Here is an 18,594-nt window from a genome sequence, read left to right as displayed (position 1 = left end):
GATATGCCCACCTCTGTCTCCCAAAGTGCTGGGATTACAGGCATGAGCCACCATGCTGAGCCTGGCTAATTTTTTTTTTTTTTTTTTTTTTTGAGACAGAGTCTCGCTCTGTAGCCCAGGCTGGAGTGCAGTGGCAATCTTGGCTCACCGCAAGCTCCGCCTCCCGGGTTCATGCCATTCCCTTGCCTCAGCCTCCCGAGTAGCTGGGACTACAAGTGCCTGCCACCAAGCCCAGCTAATTTTTTTGTATTTTTAGTAAAGACAGGGTTTCACTGTGTTAGCCAGGATGGTCTCGATCTCCTGACCTCAAGTGATCCTCCCATCTCGGCCTCCCAAAGTGCTGGGATTACAGGCAGGAGCCACCATGCCTGGCCCAGCCTGGCTAATTTTTAAAAATTTTTTTGTAGAGATAGGGTCTTGCTGTGTTGCCCAGGCTGGTCTTGAACTCCTGGCCTCAAGCCATCCTCCCACCTCGGTCTCCCAAAGTGTTGGGAGCCACCTTACCTGGCCAGAAAACATATTTAGAATATAGATGTTATCAAGCTCAATAATGAAAATGTAGAGGTTCAGACGGCTAAAGTTTTAGAGGGACAGAGCAAAGGGAAAGGGAAGCTTCATCGTACAATATTAAGAGATACTGTTCATGGATCAAAAAACAAAGGCCCCAGGCTACTACTTAAATTATAAAAGTGATTAACAGAGGAATTAAATTAGGTATATAAATAATGTTGGAAGGGTGTGGGCAGGAGAGGTGAGCTGTGGTTTAAATGGCCTAACTCACATCAGTGGGACTCCAGAGGTAACATCTAAAATATCAGGCACAGGGCTGGACATGGTGGCTCATGCCTGGAATCCCAGTGCTATGTGAGGCTGAGGCAGGAGGATTGCTTGAGCCCAGGAGTTTGAGACCAGCCTGGGCATCATAGTGAGAACCTGTCTCTTTATTTATTTATTTATTTGAGATGGATTCTCTCTATATATCCCAGGCTGGAGTGCAGTGGCGTGATCTCGGCTCACTGCAACCTCTGCCTCCTGGGTTCAAGCAATTCTCCTGCCTCAGCCTCCTGAGTAGCTGGGATTACAGGCACCCACCACCACACCCAGCTAATTTTTATATTTTTAGTAGAGATCGAGTTTCACCATGTTGGCCAGGCTGGTCTTGAACTGCTGACCTCAAGTGATCCGCCTGCCTTGGCCTCCCAAAGTGTTGGGATTACAGGTGTCAGCCACCGCACCTGGCCTGTCTCTATATTTAAAAAAGAAAAGAAAAGAAGAACAAGGAGGAGGAGGAGGAGAAAGAAGAAAGAGAAGAAGAGGAAGAGGAAGGAAGAAGAAGAACGAAGAGGAGGAAGAGGAAGAAGAAGAAGAGGGAGGGGAGGGAGAGGTGGGAGAGGAAAGAGAAGAAGGAGAGGAAGGAAAAGAGGAAGGAGAGGAGAAGAGGAAGGAGAGGAAGGAGAAGAAGGAGGAGAAGACGGAGAAAAGAAAAGAAGAAAGAAGAAGAAAAGAAGAAGAGGAGGAAGAGGAAGAGAAGAAGAAGGAGGAGGAGGAAGAAGAAGAAGAAGAAGAGAGAAGAAGAAGAAAAGAAAGTCACAGGTCAAAATCAGCCAGAAAAACAATTATGTATGTACCAGCATGGCTGTAATGACCAGAAGAAAATGCTAAACAAGATAAGAAGTTATCCTTTCAGCCGGATGCATTGGCTCATGCCTATAATCCCAGCACTTTGGGAGGCCGAGGCAGGTGGATCACTTGAGGTCAGGAATTCGAGACCAGCCTGGCCAAAGTGGTGAAACCCCATCTCTACTAAAAATATAAAAAATTATCTGGGCGTGGTGGAGCGCACCGGTAGTCCCAGCTACTCTGGAGGCTGAGGCAGGAGAATCGCTTGAATCCAGAAGGAGGAGGTTGCAGTGAGCCAAGATCACACCACTGCACTCAAGCCTAGGCGACAGAACAATACTCCACCTTAAAAAAAAAGAAAATCAAGTTTATAGTCACTATGCTTCAGATTTGGGGAGCAAGTAAAAGAGTTTGTTCTTTGGCCAGCAGCAAGATTATTTGGGTATTTAAAAAGTATTTATGGGTTGGGTGTAGAGGCTGACACCTGGAATCCCAGCGCTTTGAGAGGCCGAGGTGGGAGGATCACTTGAGCCCAGGAGTTCAAGACCAGCCACATAGCGAGACCCTCTCTCAACAACAAATAAAAAATAAAAAATAAATTAGCCAGGTGTGGTGGTGCTCACCTGTAGTTCCAGCTACTCGGAGACTGAGGTGGGAGGACTGCCTGAGCCCAGGAGGCAGAGGTTGTAGTGAGCCATGATCACGCCACTGTACTCCATCCTGGGTGACAGAGCGAAACCCAGTCTCTAATTTAAAACAAAAAAAAGTATTTACGTATTTGACTTAGAATAAGTAATACATTCATAAGGTACAAAATTTGAATGATACATAGTAGTATATAGTGAAATATATTCCTTTGTCCCTGGTCTCCCTTCTCCCAGTTCTCCAGAGACAACCAACCTTACCCCCCTCCCCTTTTTTTTTTTTTTTGTTTGTTTTTGTTTCAGGAGGTATTTCATGCACATACAGGCAAATATGTATACCTAGTATATATGTTCTTCCCTCATTTCCCACCACAATTGTTTGAGAACATACAAATGGTAACATTCTATACCTACTGTTCTGTGCCTTACATATTTCTTTTATCAATTTGTCTCAGAGATTGTTCTGTTTAAGCAATGAGCTTCCTTCCTTGTTTGTTTGAGACAGAGTCTCACTCTGTCACACAGGCTGGAGTGCAGTGGTGCAACCTTGGCTCACTGCAAACTCCGCCTCCCAGGTTCAAGCGATTCTCCTGCCTCAGCCTCCCGATTAGCTGGGATTACAGGCGCCCACCACACCCAGCTAATGTTTTGTATTTTTAACAGATGAGGTTTCACCGTGTTGGCCAGGCTGGTCTCAAACTCCTGACCTCAAGTAATCTGCCTACCTCGGCCTCCCAAAGAGTTGGGATTACAGGTGTGAGCCACCGTGCCCTGCCGGCCCCTTGTTTGTTTGTTTTTGTGTTTTTGAGACGGAGTCTCAGTCTGTTACCCAGGCTGGAGTGCAGTGGTGCAATCTTAGCTCACTGCAACCTCTGCCTCCCAGGTTCAAGCCATTCTCCTGTCTCAGCCCCCACTGGGACTACAGGCATACGCCACCATGCTCAGCTAATTTTTGTATTTTTAGTAGAGACAGGGTTTCGTCATGTTGGCCAGGCTGGTCTCGAATTCCTGGGCTCCAGTGATCCTCCCACCTCAGCCTCCCAAAGTGCTGGGATGACAGGCGTGAGCCACTGTACCCAGCCCAGATTATTTCTCAATCTTTTCATTTATGGCTTCTGGAGTTTATGTCATAATTTCATAATTTAGAAATGCCTCTTGGGGATTATTAACACCAATTCTCCCACGGACTTTTGGGGGCTTTTTTCCTTCTCTCTTAAAAAATCATTTACATATTTTATCTATCTGGAATTTATATTAGTGTAATATGTGAGATGTGGATGCAACCTACTTTTTCTCCCCCCAGCTGGCTAGTGAGAGTGTTTTTTTGGGGTAGGGGTGGGGAGGGGGAAGGAGAGGAAGGTAGGACAATGAGGAGGACAGTAACTGAAGAAAAGAAGCTTTCAGCTCGGTGCGGTGGCTCACGCCTGTAATCCCAGCACTTTGGGAGTCTGAGGCAGGCGGATCACCTGAGGTCAGGAGTTCGAGACCAGCTTGGCCAACATGGCAAAACCCTGTCTCTACTAAAAATACAAAAATTAGCCAGGTGTGGTGGTGCACACCTGTGATCCCAGCTACTCAGGAGGCTGAGGCAGGAGAATCACTTGAACCCAGGAGGTGGAGGTTGCAGTGAGCCTAGATCTCACCACTACATTTCAGCCTGGGTGACAGAGTGAGACCCTGTCTCAAAAAAAAAAAAAAAAAAAAAAAGAGAGAGAAGCTTCCTTGCCAGTGGGTGTAGCAGAAACCAGAAGTGACATAAACAGTCAGGAAGCCGGCTAGGTGCGGTGGCTCACACCTGTAATCCCAGCACTTTGGGAGGCCAAGGCAGATGGATCACCTGAGGTCAGGAGTTCGAGAGCAGCCTGGCCAACATGGTGAAACCCCATCTCTACTAGAAATACAAAAATTAGCCAGTTGTGGTGGCACGAGTCTGTAATCCCAGCTACTCAGGCAGCTGAGGCAGGAGAATAGCTTGAACTCAGGAGGCAGAGGTTGCAGTGAGCTGAGATGGTGCCACTGCACTGCAGCCTGGGTGACACAGTGAGACTCCATCCCCCCCAAAAAAGTCAAAAAGCTGCTGAGATCATCCAGGTGAACGGTGAACCCACGTGGCCCCAACTGGAACAGGGACAGCAGAAAAGATGACAAGAGGAGGTTCTGGAGATAGAATCCATAGGACCCAGTTATTGGTTCAATGGGAAAAGGCCAAAGAGGTAAAATGCCTGTTTCCTGATGTTTCCTTAGTGATGTTATAATATTATTAGCAGACAGAGAAGACTCAGTGTTTTAGGAGTTCTGGTTTCACAAAAAAGCAGGGGGCATGGAGTCAAAGTCCAAATTTGAAGCCTCACTGGGACATCCTGGGGAGATGTCCAACAGGGTGTTGAAAAGATGGCACAGAGTATCAGATATCTGGGTGAATTTCTCCACAGCTCTCTCCCGGGGTGAGTGTGGAGTTCAGTTCCTTCATTGGACAGGTATTGTGCCCCACCCTGAGGGCTACTGTATTCATCCAGCCTGTTGGAGGGACTGGTTCCTGGACATAGGAAACCTGGCACCGGGGCCATGGTAATAATCTCTTTATATAGGATTTTGCTATTTTCACAATATTTTAAAGATGAAGAGTGGATGGGAATGGTGGCTCACACCTGTAATTCCTGCACTTTGGGAGGCCGAGGCAAGGGATCCCTTGAGGCCAGGAGTTCAAGACCAGCTTGGGCAACATAGTGAGACTCTGTCTCTACAAAAAATTTAAAAATCAGGCTAGGTGCAGTGCTCACACCTGTAATCTCAGCACTTTGGGAGGCCAAGGTGGGAGGACTGCTTGAGGTCTGGAGTTTGAGACCAGCCTGGGAAACACGGCAAAACACCATCTCTACAAAAACATTTCAATCAACTTTCTTTAAAATGAAAAATAAAAATACAAAAATTAGCCGGGTGTGGTGGCCCATGCCTGTAATTCCAGCTACTAGGGAGGATGAGGCAGGAGGATCACCTGAGCCCAGGAGGTCAAGGCTGCATTCCAGCCTCAGCAACAAAGGGAGAGATCCTGTCTCAAAAAATAAATAATATATATGTTATTATTTATATAATATATAAATATAACAAATATAACATTTATATAATATATAATATATATTATTATATATAATATTATATATAATATATAATATAATAATATATATTATATATATTATATATAATATTATATATATTATATATATAATGTATTATTTTATATATTAATTTATATATTTTTGTGTGAGATGGAGTGTCACTCTGTTGGCAACACTGGAGTGCAGTGGTGTGAACTGGGCTCACTGCAACCTCTGCCTCCCGGGTTCAAGAGGGTCTCCTGCCTCAGCCTCCCCAGTAGCTGGGATTACAGGCACCCGCCACCATGCCCAGCTAATTTTTGTATTTTTAGTAGAGGCGGGGGTCTTGCCATATTGGTCAGGCTGGTCTCGAACTCCTGACCTCAGGTGATCCGCCCACCTCGGCCTACCAAAGTGCTGGGATTACAGGCGTGAGCTACCGCGCCTGGGGTATTTTTAAAAGATGGAGAAGGGACTCTGAGAGAAGTGAGTTGCACAGTGTTGCAAAAGGAATTCACAGCACAGCTAGTAATAATAATAGTAGTAGTAATAATAACAATGGCGATGAGAATACTTAGTAATGCCCTGCTCTAAATCCTTTAGGAACAAAGGTTACACCACTTAATCTTCATGACACTGTAAAGTAGAAACCATAGCAGGAGGCAGAGGTGGGCTTCATACCCTGAGCAAGGCTGCCAGACTTTTCAAACCCCAGAAGCTCTCTGTATCCCCCCACTCCTCTTCCATCCAGGGCTTGCCTCCTGCTTGGTCACTTCCCACCCCCAACAGGCCAGCCTTCAAATGCGAACTCTAGGCAGCGTGTGGGGCCTCACACCTGTAATCGCAGCGCTTTGAGAGGCCGAGGAGGGAGGATCACTTGAGACCAGTTCGAGACCAGCCTGGGCATCATAGCGAGACCGCATCTCTGCAAATAAAATAAAATAAAATTAGCTAGGTGTGGTGGCGCGCCTGTAGTCCCAGCTACTGGGAGGCTGAAGTGGGAGAATCGCCTGAGCACAGGAGTTGAAGGCTGCAGTGAGCTGTGACTGCACCACTGCACTCCAGCCTGGGCGACAGAATGAGACCCTGTCTCTAAAAACAAACGCGCGCCCTCCGCCGTCAGGCTGGATGGAGGGAACCCAGGGAGACGACCTGGGCCTGAAGCCTCGCCAATTTCAGGTGAGGAAACAGGGCCGTGGAGGAGACAATGTGGCGATCACAAGCAAGCGGCGGCCCGAAGGAGGAGGCTAGACCGGCGGGCGCACAGCCACGGTTCTGCGGTGATCCCCGGGAAGGTGGGCAGCCGGCCCGGTGAACTGCAGGGTCGGAGCTGTAGAAGCCGCAGCCGCCGTCGCCAGGCGACTCCGCCACCCCCGGAGCCACGCACTTTCATTTCTCCGCGGGGCGACCCAGCCGAGCCGCGAGGGGGCGTGGCCGGGCCGGGCCATACCAAGAGCGCAAATTTGCAGGGGGAAACGCAGGGCTCCGGGAATGCACGCGCGGCTCAAATGGGCGGGTCGGCGGCCCAATGGCCACGCCCCCACCCCCGCGGCCGGCGCAGGCGGTGGTAGCGCCTCAGTGGTGCGGGCCTGCGCCCTGCCCAGGTGCCCGCAGAGACCAGCCGGGCTGCCAGCGGTGAGTGCTAGCTTTCGCGGGGACGGCCGGGTGGGTGAGGTCGGGCCCCGGGACTCGGGGTTTGCCGGGCGCCTCAGTTCGCCGCGGCCGCCTGGCTCTCTGCGTCGGGGTGGGCCCTCGGGCTGGGGCGCTGCGCGTCTGGCCCGACGCTCGGGCGGAAGGCATGGCTCCCACCCCGGCCCTCCTCCGCGTCGCCCTTCCCCTAGAGCTGACCTCCCGCGGCGGCCTGAGGGTCGACTTTTCCACAGCCTGGTCCGAGAGAGCCCGGCAGGCCCTCGGCTGAGGGTTAGGGCTCGGTATCTCAGGGCTCGGGGTCCAGTCCCCGCGCCGCCGCCCCCCACGGGCTAAGCCACTTTAACTCTCCGAGCCTCAGTTTCCCCATCTGTACAATGAATGGGCCTCGGGAGGCAGCGAATTCTAGGGGTACTTAACGTGAGAGGCGCTCGACGCATGCTAATAGGACCCGAATCTAACCCTGCAGCATCAGGTGGGCTGAGTCGATGGATCACGGGAGCCCCCCAGCCCGGCCTGCATCCCTGAGGGCAGTGCCCCTCGCAGGCAGGTGTCTCGGCGGCCCCCACAACACAGGTACCCGGCTCTCCTGGGGGAGCCGGGACACCCTTAGCTCGGGGGAGCAATTGGGTAAGAGTTCACGGTCTCTTGGGCGCCAGGGGGAGGAGAGTGGAGGTTTCAGTGAGCTTGACCTCGACTTTTTGCGTATTGTTTTTCAAAGCGAGTTACCGTTGTGTAAACTGGTGACCAGTAATAAGGAGTTTCGGACTGTTTCAATGAAAGTGGCTGTCTCCTCTCTTAAACCCTTAAAGCTGCAGCCTTTGCCTTGCCTCTGAGCTTGGCCAAGCTGGAGAACGATGCCAGCACAAAAGGAGACAGGACTGGACTAGGTGGCCCTAGTTTGATTCTTGACACAATAGCAAGATACCTCCTGGAGCCTCTGTTTTCTGATCAGTGGGTCTGGTATTAAGACAGCCACCCTGCTCTCCCCACAGGGTTGAGATTCTGAGGATCAAGACAGGGTCCCAGAGAGTGGCATCAAGAACTTTAATCCTCCTTGTAAGCAGAACGTTTATGGAACCCTGTGGGATCCAGTATCCCCACCGTTGTTCACTGCTGTAATTCCTCGGGACTTGTTTTATGGAGAAGGCATTGATTCATTAACCATTTGCAAGTTCTACCTACGGAAATCCCTTTTGAGTGGTTATGGGGTTGGCTTGGTCAGGAGAACAGCTCCAAAGGCCCAGTTAGTAAACCAGGGAACCCAGAAAGGTCCACTTCCTTTTTTTTTGGGAGGAGGGCTGTCTTAGGAGTTCTTAGTTTCCTTTTAAGAGAGTGGTTTTTGAGCTACTTATGACCTTCATACCATCTAATGTTGGAGACTGTTTCGCTGAGCAGATAGCTTATTATAAAAAGTATTTGTACAACATCCGCATTTCAGAGAATGGGATGCTAGCTGCCAGTTGTGTGGTGGTGTGGAAACTTAGGAGTGATCTTAATTTTCCAAAATTCTTCAGGTCTAGCACTTGAAAAAATAATAGGTAGATTTGAAATGAAACAACCCAGGGATATTCCTGAAAGCAGCATCATTGACCGCAGCCAACGTAAATCAGGTGTGGATCGTCCTGGGTAGTAGGAGTTTGTAAATGCCACAAAGGATGTTTGCTGCCAGACATACCTGAATTTTAGGACCTGCTATTGGTTGACTCTGGGTTGATCCACCCTTAATCCCTTGAAAATCAGGATCTGTGTTAGGTAAGTGTGTGTATAATTAGGAGACAGGCCAATTGAAATAAAACTGCTTGGCAAATCCAGAACATTTACTCGTGAAGTCCGTGGAACATTTCAAGTTAAAAATAATTTAGCTCTTAAGTAACTTTTTTTTTTTGAGACAGGTCTCACTCTGTCGTGCAGGCTGGAGTGCAGTGGTGCAATCATAGCTCACTGCAGCCTCAACCTCCAGGATTCGAGCAATCCTCCCTCCTCAGCCTCCCAAGTAGCTGGGAGTACAGGCACACACCACCACACCCAGCTAATTTTTTAAGTGTTTTTACAGAGATTTGGTTTGCCATGTTGCCCAGGCTGGTCTCAAATTCCTGGGTTCAAGTGGTCCTCCTGCTTTGACCTCCTAAAGTGCTGAGATTACAGGTGTGAGCCACCGTGCCTGGCTTTCTTACTTCTTTTTTTTTTTCTGATGGGAGCTAATGAAGTTATAGGACCTTTCATGGTTCCAGAGAGGCTGGCCACCCCTACAAGAGCCTCGATGTCCTTGTGCTTTAGGGAGGAGCCAGAGAAACAGAGGTCAAGCTCTGGCACTAGCACTGTGTGTGGCCTCAATTGAGCATGTTGGGATTTAACTTTTTATTATATGTCAGACTCACTTAAAAATTAAAGTTAGAAAAAGGTGAAATGGAGAAATGACAATTTTCTTTTCTTTTCTTTTCTTTTCTTTTTTTGAGATGGAGTCTCACTCTGTCACCCAGGCTGGAGCACAGTAGGCTTACTGCAGCCTCCGCCTCCTAGGTTCAAGCAATTCTCCTTGCTTGAATTCTGCCTCAGCCTCCCAAGTAGCTGGAATTACAAGTACCCACCACCTGGCCAAATATTCTGTGCTCATTAGCACACAGCCTCCCAGGTGGCTACAGCCTTAAAAGACTTTCAAATGCCAATTCTAGGCTGGGAATAGTGGCTCAGACCTGTAATTCTGGCACTTTGGGAGACCAAGGTGGGTGAATTGCTTGAGTCCAGGAGTTCGAGACCAGCCTGGGCAACACGGCGAATCCCTGTCTCTATAAAAAAATACAAAAATTGACTGGGCACGGTGGCTCACGCCTGTAATCCCAGCACTTTGGGAGGCTGAGGCAGGCAGGTCACTTGAAGTCAGGAGTTCGAGACCAGCCTGGCCAACATGGTGAAACCCCGTCTCTACTAAAAATACAAAAATTAGCCGGGTGTGGTGGTGTGCACCTGTAATGCCAGCTACTCGGGAGGCTGAAGCAGAAGAATCACTTGAACCCGGGAAGCGGAGGTTGCAGTGAGCAGAGATCGCGCCGCTGCACTCCAGCCTAGGTGACAGAGTGAGACTCTGTCTCAAAAAAAAAAAAAAAAAAAAACCCCAAAAACAACAACTTGTTTTGCTGTGCAGTTTTGTCATCTGGCATTGGGCAGAAATTTGGACCCGCCGGGCAGGTGGGAGAAGCATCTGAGTCAGAGGTCACTTACCTATACCAAGCCTTAGTTTCTTCATCACTAAAGTCAGAGAAAGAATCCCCACTCCACCTGCCTCTGGGACAGCTCAGAATGTGTTACCCTTTCAACAGTGGGTCCTTCTTCATCTTCTTGGCGCTGTTTGGATCCCTGTAGCATGACACATAAAAAAGCACACATCCCACCTTAGGATACGTGTAGGTTCTGGTTCGGGCACTTGAGAACTCTCACAGGGAGGGAAGCAAGCATACAATTCAACAAGAATGGCACGGTGTGTTGCATTCATTCTCAAGATGATGGGGTGAGGCTTTTATTAGTACTGAGCCTGCTGTTTGTTTCCACAGCAGAGCTCCAGGGGAGAGGTGATATTTGAGTTGGGTCTCGGAGGATTGCTAGGAGTTCTCTGAGCCCACCCAGGCACACCAGCTCTGGGGGCATGTAGGGTGCAGATTGCATGAGGCTGAGGTCGCGTGGTGGCACTTGTTTGAAATGGTCCTAGGAACCATGCGAAGAGATGGGGCGGTGTTTTAAAAGGCCAGAGCTGTGTGACTAGCTCAGAACAGTATTTTTTTGTTTGTTTGTTTTAGACAGAGTTTCACTCTGTCACCCAGGCTGGAGTGCAGTGGTGCGATCTTGGCTCACTGCAACCTCTGTCTCCTGGGTTCAAGCAATTCTTGTGCCTCAGCCCCCCGAGTAGCTGGGATTACAGGCGTCCGCCACCATGTCCGGCTCAGGAACAGTGTTTTTTTGTACTGAATATTCTCTTACTGCCTAATATCCTCTCTGGGTGAATGAACAACCATTTGGGAAATTTTTACTGTGTCTAAATTTGTAATCATACTGTTTTAGAGCTCTACATCTTAAAAGTTTTTCCTCCTCACGCGAGACGTTTACGTCAGTTGTGTTCTTGTTGGGATTAGTGTGCACACGCCTGTCTGCATCTGTGTGTGTGTGTGTGTGTGTGTGTATGCATAAAAGAGGGAGAGAAGATGGTGGAATTCCATGGGGCAGACCATGGTTCTTTGCAGATTGGTGGCTCCAGGTGGTTGGGTTCACTGGAGCCACGTTCATCAGTTTGTTTGTTTCTTTCCTTTTCTCTCTCTCTCTATATATTTATTTATTTATTGTTATTTGTAGAAGTGGGGTCTGGCTATGTTGACCAGGCTGGTTTCAAACTCCTGGCCTCAAGTGAGCCTCCTATCTCAGCCTCCCAAAACGCTGAGATTACAGGCATGAGCCACCGCGCCCAGCCCAGTAACTGTTACTCCTGACGCTCGTCGGTGTGGCAACTCAGTTGATGCTCGGACGTGTTGTGAACAAACCCCCAGGGAACCTGATCCTTCTGGTGGCTTGTGCAGCAAACTGTTGATGTGTGAAGCTTATTTATTTCACTTGGTAAAGAGGTGACTTGGATAGGGGGATATCTAAGAATTGTCCTTTAATTGGAGTGCTGGAGGGTGTGGCATTCAGATCTCCTTTGTGCAGCATCTGTACATAGCTGAGAGAATTGTACACATAGTTTCCCGAAATGCGTCAGTTTCAAGGCTAACTTAGAATATGTTGGTGGCCAGACTGTAGTGCTGTCAGCTGTGGACTGTTCTCCAAGAGTTGAATTCTTTTTTTTTTTTTTGAGACAGAGTCTCAGTCTTTTGCCCAGGCTGGGGTGCAGTGGTGTGATCTTGGCTCACTGCAACCTCTGCCTTCCAGGTTCAAGCAATTCTCCTGCCTCAGCCTCCCAAGTAGCTGGGATTACAGGCGCGTGCCATCACGCCCGGCTAATTTTTTTTTGTATTTTTAGTAGAGATGAGGTTTCACCGTGTTGACCAGGCTGGTTTCAAACTCCTGACCTCAAGTGATCCACCCGCCTCAGCCTCCCAAAGTGCTGGGATTACCAGGCATGAGCCACCATGCCCAGCTTATAAGAATTGAATTCTTTAGGAGACATCTGGTAGGAGAATAGAAGGGGAAAAGTTGCCTTTTGTCTACTTGGATGTAATAATGAGGAGGAAGATGGGGCACTGGGGGGCGTGTCCTCTAACTTGGAACAGATGTAATTTATTTCTAGGTGAAAGTTAAGAACAGTGCTTACTCATTCTATTTATCTGCCCTCGTTTTATCTTCAGCACTTTTTCCTACAGCCCTGTTTCTGAGCTCAGCGTCACATCACCTCTGCGGTGGTGATGCCGGTGTTCTTAGAGCACTGTGTCCTAGTGATACTTTGATCTTCGTGGGCATCCATCATCAGTGCATTGGGTAGGCCGGGCCTGTACAAAGGTTTGCAGGGTTGGTTAGGAACACGTGAACTACGGTCACCTTTCTGAACTTTCTGAACTCATATATAGTGACTGTAGGTCACCTGGGTTGAGTTTTCAACACTGCAAACAGGGATGGCAGTTCTTGAATACACAGGAGAGTGCATTAGCCAGTGGTGCCCGGGATCATTCAGAGTGCAGTTTGGCTGGTACGCAGTCCAGGCATCAGAAAACGTTCCATCAGGTATTTGTGGTCTTGTGAAGAAAAGCCACTGTTGGTTTTGGTGAAGGGCTTCAGACCCTTTGACTTCTCACGAAACCACACAGTCTTAACATGGACACGTTGGACGCATTCCTTACGTAACATGATTTGCAAACTCAGGAGTCATTCAGCGTCACAGCAGTGATCAAAAGCTCCCAGCCCATCTACCCGAAACCTCCACAACAAGAGCTCTATCTGTCAGTGGCCTCACCGACTTCCTGGGCCCTGAAGCTCCAAGGACAAAAGACTCCTGTCCCTTTTCCCTTCCTCTCCATTCTGGGTCTCCCACCACCACCAAGTCCTGTAAGTTTTTAGTCTTTTTTTTTTTTTTTTTTTGAGACAGATTCTCGCTCTGTTGTTCAGAGTGCAGTGACACAATCTCAGCTCACTGCAACCTCTGCCTCCCAGGTTCAAGTGATTCTCCTGCCTCAGCTTCCCAAGTAGCTGGGATTATAGGCGCGCGGCACCGCTCCCAGCTAATTTTTGTATTTTTAGTAGAGACAGGGTTTCACTGTGTTGGCCAGGCTGGTCTCGAACTCCTAACCTCAGGCAATCTGCCTGCCTCAGCCTCCCAAAGTGCTGGGATTACAGCAGGCGTGAGCCACCACGCCCGGCCCTTTAAATCTCTTTCCACTGCTGTGGTCTTACTGTAGCCCCTTGTCACTTCCTGCTGCACTGACCCTTAATTGACCCGTAATTCTCCCTCTCTTCCCCTCCCAACCACGTCCCAAGATCTGTCCATGGTACCATTGCTAGTTGATCTTGGAACCCTGCTTTGGTCACCCCTCCTTGCTCTTCGCCCAGACTGGAGTGTAGTGGCACGATTTGGCTCACTGCAACCTCTGCCTGTCAGGTTCAAGTGATTCTCCTGCCTCAGCCTCCCGAGTAGCTGGCACTACAGGCACGTGCCTCCACACCTAGCTAATTTTTGTATTTCTAGTAGAGACAGGGTTTCACCATGTTGGCCAGGCCAATCTCAAACTCCTGGCCTTAAGTGGTCCACCCAGCTCAGCCTCCCAAAGTGCTGGGATAATAGGCATGAGCCACTGTGCCCTGTCACTGTCTTATTGCATGTTTTCTTCTCCATCTGCTTTCATAGAGGATAAACAGTGACTTAATAAAAGGTGTCTAATTCTCCCCTCCCTAGTGGCAATACGGGTGGACTAGAAGGTGAATTCAGTTGAGAACAGGGAACCTCCCTATCATTTCTGCGAGTGTAAGCTGGGGCATAGAACAACGCCAGGCATAAGGTAGGTACTTCGATGAATGGATGAATGAATAAATATGGCTTCTGTCCCCCAAGTTTACTGCTGAGCTTTCTTCTGCATATTGACTGAGCTCAGATGTCAAAACTGGGTCTGACCTGTATTTTTTTTTTTTTTTTTTTTTTTTTTTGAGACAGAGCCTGTCACTCTGTCACCCAGGCTGGAGTGCAGTGGCACAGTTTCGGCTTACTGCAGCCTCTGCCTCCTGGGTTCAAGCAATTCTCATGCCTCAACTTCCTGAGTAGCTGGGATTACAGGTGTGCGCCATCACGCCTGGCTAATTTTTTGTAATTTTAGTACAGATGGAGTTTCACCATGTTGCCCAGGCTAGTCTTGAATGCCTGGCCTGAAGCAGTCTGCCCGCCTCGGCCTTCCGAAGTGCTGGAATTACAGGCATGAGCCACTGCACCTGGCCTGGTCTGTACTTTTGAAGATTATTCCAAGGTACAGTAGGAACTTTTGGTAGGACTTTAGTTTTCCATCCAGGTATAAAATTTTATGTCAGTGGTGGGGTTGCGCATGTTCAGTAGCTGCAACACTAGAAAGATGGCAAAGCAGGAGCAAGGAAAAATCCCTTTGGCTCCAGAAAATCTCCTAAAAGCAGAAGGCTTATCAAGGCCTCAAAGCCACGCAGTCAAAGCAGGCACTTTTGGCAAAGGAGGAGCAGAGGAAAGGAAAAGGGCTCAGGTTTAAACGACTGGAATCATTCCTACATGATTCCTGGCAGCAGAAACATGACAAGGTGCGTCTCAGACGACTAGAAATAAAACCTCACGCCTTGGAATCACCAGATAAACATTCCTTGGCCTTTGTTGTACACATGGAAAGGACTGATGGTGTGAGTTTACTGGTGCAGAGAACCATTGCAAGACTTCACCTAAAGAAAATTTTTAGTGGTGTCTTTGTAAAAGTCACCCCCCAGAACCTAAAAATGCAGCGTATAGTATGTAACCTTATGTGACCTGGGCATTTCCAAATCTGAAATCTGTCCGGGAACTCATTTTGAAACATAGACAAGCAAGGTCAAGAATAAGACCATCCCTCTGACAACACAGTGATTGAGGAGCACCTGGGAAAGTTTGGTGTCATTTGCTTGGAAGACCTTCCCAAGGAAGCATTTCCAGGAGATCTCATGGTTCTTGTCCCCTTTCCACCTCTCAGTGGCTCGTCATGCTACTAAAAATAGAGTGCACTTCCTGAAGGAGACTGGCACACCTCCATCTCCTTGGAGTGTGTGCATCAATCTGCTCATCTGCCAGCTGAACTACAGCCAGGTGCCAAACTACAGTAAATTTTTATCAATGAACCGGAAGCTTGTGTTATTTTTGGGGGCGGGGGGTGGGGCGGAATTTTTATCAAGTATCTTCAGAGAAGATTATTTCCTGCTTTATCTTCAAAAACTGGAAAGGAAGGGTCAAAGGAAAGACAGTGGCTGGCCAGGCCCGGTGGCTCACGCCTGTAATCCTAGCACTTTGGGAGGCTGAGGCGGGTGGATCACCTGAGATCGGGAGTTCAAAACCAGCCTGACCAACATGGAGAAACCCCGTCTCTACTAAAAATACAAAAATTAGCTGGGCGTGGTGGCACACGCCTGTAATCCCAGCTACTCGGGAGGCTGAGGCAGGAGAATCGCTTGAACCTGGGAGGCGAAGATTGTGGTGAGCCAAGATCGCACCTTTGTACTCCAGCCTGGGCAACAAGAGTGAAACTACATCTCAAAAAAAAAAAAAAAAAAAGAAAGAAAAGACAGTAGCTTACGTTCATGGCAGGAACTTCTCATCACAGTCCAGTTCCAAGGAAAAATTCCAGCATTTTCTACATTGTCTGCTGCCTCGTCTGAAATCACATTTCGTGGAGAAGGGAGTCCTGCTTTGTTGCATCTTCTATCCTAGGGTTTAATGTTGGTAAATGAGTAACTCTAGCATTTGTATAAGGCTCCCTAAGATTCCTGCAGCAGTCGACCAAGCCCGGGGACATAATTGAATCCAGAGATTCCTGGGGCCTTGAAAAAGACTTGAAATATAGATAGGAAGAAAGGCACAAAAATAAATGCTCACTTGTCTTTGCAAAAAAAAAAAAAAGAAAAGAAAAATTGTGTCTCAAGTTCCTTCTGTAGTTGATAATTTATTCAGTAATCATTTTATAATTGAAGAAGAATATTCTGACTCTTTCTAAATCTTTCTAGATCAGTTACCTGGATGCTGAAGACGTGAATAAATTTGTTTATTTTAAAAATTCTAGGGCCTGGCGCAGTGGCTCATGCTTATAATCTTAGCACTGTGGGAGACTGAGGTGGATGGATCACTAGAGCCCAGGAATTCAAGACCATCCTGGACCACATGGCAAAACACCATCTCTATTTAAAAATTAGTGTTTTTAAACATCGGTGTTTAAAAATTAGCTGGGTGTGGTGGTGTGCACCTGTCATCCCAGCTACTCGGGAGGCTGAGGTGGGAGGATCACCTGAGCCCAGGGAGGTTGAGGCTGCAGTGAGCCATGATCAGACCACTGCACACCAACCTGGGTGATAGAGTGAGACCCCATCTCAAAATATACAGTAATAAACGAAAAATAGAAAATTCCCCAAATAAATAAATAATAGAAAATTCTAACGAAAATAAAAGGAGTTGAGTGTAACCATTGAATGTCTGCGCTGGGTGTTTCTGTCTCATGTAACCAACGTAGCACTGTGAGGATGGTCATCCCGGAGATGGACTGTGATAAATCGTGTGCCCAGGATCCGAGAGTGCATAGGTGGCATATCTAGGTTTTGAACCAAGGTCTGTTGGCCTTTTGTAGCTCAACTGGGTTGTGAGTTTGTTGAATTTCACGTTCCATGCTTTCCCCAACCAAACCAAAAACCAGAGGGGGAACTGAAAGCTGAGAGCCTGGTAATTGAGAAAAGGACTCTGGGAGGTGATGGTGTCAAAAAGCAGTCCAGGGAAGCTCTTGTGGTTGAGCACACAGCTCTGCCCAGAGCTTCCTAGATGCCAAGGCAAAGAAGGATGGGGTTACATAGCAAGCATTACTGGAAAAAGGAAGCCGACCAGTTTCTCGTTAGTATTTTTCAGCTGGGCGGGATGGCTTATGTCTGTAGTCACAGCACTCTGGGAGGCTGAGGCAGGAGGATCACTTGTGGCCAGGAGTTTGAGACCAGCCTGGGCAAGAGAGAGAGAGAGAGACCCTGTCCCTTCGACAAGAAAATACACATTTAAAAAATTAGCCAGGCATGGTGGTGTGCACCTGTAGTCCCAGCTACTGAAGAGGCTGAAGCAGGACGATCACTTGAGCCTGAGAGTTCAAGGCTGTAGTAAGCTGTGATTGCACCATTACACTGCAGCCTGGGTGATGGAGCAAGACCCCATCTCTTAAATTTTTTTTTAAAAAGTGCTTTTCCCTGGGCCTTTACACGAGGATCATTGAATAAAGCAATGGTCAGCAGCCCGTGTACTCAGCAAGTATTTGTAGAGCGCCATGTATGTGCCAAGCTCTCTTCGAGGTGCTGGGACTACTCTTGTGTGTGGAAAAGACCAACAAGATGAAAGATGATGTTGGCCTGGGCCCGGGTGGAGGTGCTGTTTTCAAGAACACGAGTGTTCCCACAGGTGACCCTTTCTGGGTCCCATCTAGGTAAGAGGCTGAGAGGTTCAGGCTCAGTTGTAAATTCTGTAAGGGCAGTTCTTTGGGAGGTGTGAGCAAGAGAATGGAATCAGAGCGATTATTTTAGCAGGCAGGAGTGAATCTTGAGAATCTGGCAGAGTGAGGAGCGATCTTGTGCCAGAGTGAGAGGCAGCCAGTCCAAAGTGAAGATTCTGAAGCTCTTAGTACCTCCCACGTACAGTGTCCTGCTTTTTTTTCTTTTTCTTTTCTCTCTTTTTTTTTTTTTAAAGGCAGGACACTTGCTCTGTCACCCAGGATCATTGCTCACTGCAATCTCAAACTCCTTAAGCCCTTCCAAGTAGCTGGGACTACAGGCACATGCCACCATACTTGGCTAGTTTTTCTTTCTTTCTTTTTGCAGAGATGGGGTCTTGCTATGTTGCCCAGGCCGATCTCAAACTCCTGTGCTCAAACGATCCTCCTGTTGACCTCCCACAGTGCTGGAATTACAGGCATGAGCCACTGTACCTGGCCCCCTGTTATTTTTCCTGTGATATTTGAAAAGCTTGGCTTGGTTTCTTGCCCTTTAGTAGGTGATTTCAGGCAGAGCCAAGAGGTCTTAGAAAGCAGTACGGCTCTGTTCCGATGCTCCTGGCTGAAGGGCCAGTGTGCTGTGCCATTGAGGGAGAAGCATTGACTCTGGTCTGGGAGATTCTGTTCATTTAGTCATTCAGCAAACAAATATTGAGTGCCGGCCGGGCATGGTGGCTCACGCCTGTAATCCTAGCACTTTGGGAGGCCAAGGCGGGCAGATCACCTGAGGTCAGGAGTTCGAGACCGGCCTGACCAACATGGAGAAACGTGTCTCTACTAAAAATACAAATTAGCCGGGCGTGGTGGCGCATGCCTGTAATCCCAGCTACTTGGGAGGCTGAGGCAGGAGAATCGCTTGAACCCGGGGGGCAGAGGTTGTGGTGAGCTGAGGTTGCGCCATTGCATTCC

At 48.3% G+C, this 18,594-nt stretch overlaps 1 protein-coding gene and 1 pseudogene across 1 annotated transcript in view; both read left to right on the top strand.

Annotated features, from left to right (window-relative positions):
• Nucleotides 1-6,898: 6,898 nt before the first annotated feature.
• LOC100452085 (NADPH--cytochrome P450 reductase) overlaps nucleotides 6,899-18,594 on the top strand; it is a 72,094-nt gene continuing 60,398 nt past the window's right edge. Inside the window, exon 1 of the mRNA XM_024249625.3 lies at nucleotides 6,899-6,994. The gene's annotated coding sequence lies outside the window, so the exon portion shown is untranslated. The remainder of the gene's footprint in view (nucleotides 6,995-18,594) is intronic.
• On the top strand, nucleotides 13,985-16,853 carry LOC129060604 (ribosomal protein uL30-like; annotated as a pseudogene).

The sequence above is a fragment of the Pongo abelii genome, chromosome 6 (genome assembly GCF_028885655.2).
Source record: "Pongo abelii isolate AG06213 chromosome 6, NHGRI_mPonAbe1-v2.0_pri, whole genome shotgun sequence".
Classification (NCBI taxonomy): Eukaryota; Metazoa; Chordata; class Mammalia; order Primates; family Hominidae; genus Pongo; species Pongo abelii.
This window is presented reverse-complemented; position numbering and strand designations above follow the sequence as displayed.